General features: G+C 38.3%; 1 long non-coding RNA gene across 1 annotated transcript in view; it reads right to left on the reverse strand.

Annotated features, from left to right (window-relative positions):
* Window positions 1-406: 406 nt before the first annotated feature.
* The window catches only part of LOC103604295, a 5,709-nt gene continuing 3,961 nt past the window's right edge, over window positions 407-2,154 (reverse strand). Inside the window, exon 2 of the long non-coding RNA XR_551699.1 lies at window positions 407-556. This is a non-coding gene — a long non-coding RNA (uncharacterized LOC103604295). The remainder of the gene's footprint in view (window positions 557-2,154) is intronic.

Raw genomic sequence — 2,154 nt, forward strand, 5'->3', positions numbered from 1 at the left:
AAATAAAGAGGGAGTGTTAGATTATGTAAGAGAGGGGTTCGCAACAGATGCAGGGCCATATTGTGCACCCAGGGGATATTCTGAAAAACTGAGGACATTTTGACATTACTATGATTGAGCAGTGCTACTGGCCTTTAGTGGGTAGGCAACATTTATATTAAAAGTATAGCCATGCTCAGGATAGTTCGACTCAACAAGGTATTTTTCCACATTCTGTGTTGGGAAAGAGACTTTTTTTCAAGGATTTAGGTCAACTGAATAGCTATATATATATATTTAAAAAAATAATCTTTACTTCACTTCACACTCCAAAGTCAATGCTAGGTGGTTAGTAGATCTAAATGTTCAAGTTAAATATAAATAAGTTTCCATATGGTAACATAACATTCCTTGTGACCTTGGAGTNGTAGGTTGTTGGTAGATTATACAATGCAGGAATACAATCTTCTCAACTCAGTACATGTTACAAAGAAACTCTTATTCAGTTGGCAGCATAGTTGGTGATTTCCATTTTTTTCCTTTTTGAAAGCTCATTGTCCATCGTGAGCCTAACCACCTAAGGAAAAAAAAAAAATGGGTGCAAATTAGCTTATAATTCAGTAGGCAAATTTCTTTGTGATGATGGCTCTAAGAATTTTTTCTGTGTGTAGGAGTCCTCAGTAATTCGGTTCAATACTCCAATGTAACATGGAAGAGCCCTCAGTCCACTTAATCAGGTAAAGCTTTTTGTTGCTTTGGAAACAAGCATATCACATTTCTTATTTTCCTTGGTAAAAAGCTGGATATTTTACTGCCATAATCCTTTTTGCAAAGAAACTCAAATATAACTTAAAAATGCATAAATTTCTGGAACACAATTGGGGTTTTCTTCATTCATGAAGAAATAAAGGAATATCCTGAAAGACATAGGGAGTTATTAGGAATAAATTAAGGTTGCCCATATGCTAGCCCTGAATAAAAACATTAAAAATTATATATTTTTTACTTATATGAGGTTCTGAAGACACCATAGAGAACAAAACTGATTAAAATCCCTCCCTTATGGAATCTATATTCTAGTCAAACAAAAGGTGAGACAGTAGGCCAATTAAATAATTAAAACACATTATGTTTAAAATAAGGGCTACACGGGCNCCCTAGCAAACTAAGACAGAAGGGGAAAGAATGTGTCAGTGTTTTGTTTAATCTACAGGTCACACTGAGAAAATGATATTTGAACAAAGACCAGAGGAAGAGAAAAGTCAGTCACATGGATATTTGGGAGAGGAGCATTCTGGAAGAGGGAAAAGCAATCTCCAAAGCCTTGAGAAGGGTAGAGGCCACCATGGTTTGATACAGATGAGCATTAGAAGATGAGGTTGGATAGGGCATGAAATAAAGAGGGAGTGTTAGATTATGTAAGAGAGGGGTTCGCAACAGATGCAGGGCCATATNACCATAGAGAACAAAACTGATTAAAATCCCTCCCTTATGGAATCTATATTCTAGTCAAACAGAAGGTGAGACAGTAGGCCAATTAAATAATTAAAACACATTATGTTTAAAATAAGGGCTACACGGGCCGAGCCCGTGGCACACTTGGGAGAGTGCGGCACTGGGAGTGCAGCAGCGCTCCCGCTGCGGGTTCGGATCCTATATAGGGATGACCAGTGTGCTCACAGCGCTCACTGGCTGAGCACAGTGCGGCCGGTCTCAAAAAGGACAAAAAAAATAAATAAATAAAATAAGGGCTACAGGTAAAAATAAACTAGGACTGGTGTTATGGGCTGAATTATTACTATCCCCTCCCCCCAAAAAATGTAACCTTATAAGGCTTTTAAGGAGGTGATTATATTAAAATGAGGCTCTTAGTGTGAGCCCTAATTCAATCTAAGTGGTATCCTTGTAAGAGGAAATTTGAAGACACAGAGACATCAGGGGCACTCACCCACAGAAGAAAAACCATGGGAGGTGGCCAGTTACAAGCCAAGGAGACAAGCCTCAAGAGAAACCAAACCTGCCAACACCTTGATCTTTCACTTTTAGACTCCAGAACAGAGAAAATAAATTTCTATTGTTTAAGCCACCCAGTCTATGGTGTTTTGCTATGGTAGCCCTAGCAAACTAAGACAGAAGGGGAAAGAATGTGTCAGTGTTTTGTTTAATCTACAGGTC

This window comes from Galeopterus variegatus, unplaced genomic scaffold, assembly GCF_000696425.1.
Source record: "Galeopterus variegatus unplaced genomic scaffold, G_variegatus-3.0.2 Scaffold132, whole genome shotgun sequence".
NCBI lineage: Eukaryota > Metazoa > Chordata > Mammalia > Dermoptera > Cynocephalidae > Galeopterus > Galeopterus variegatus.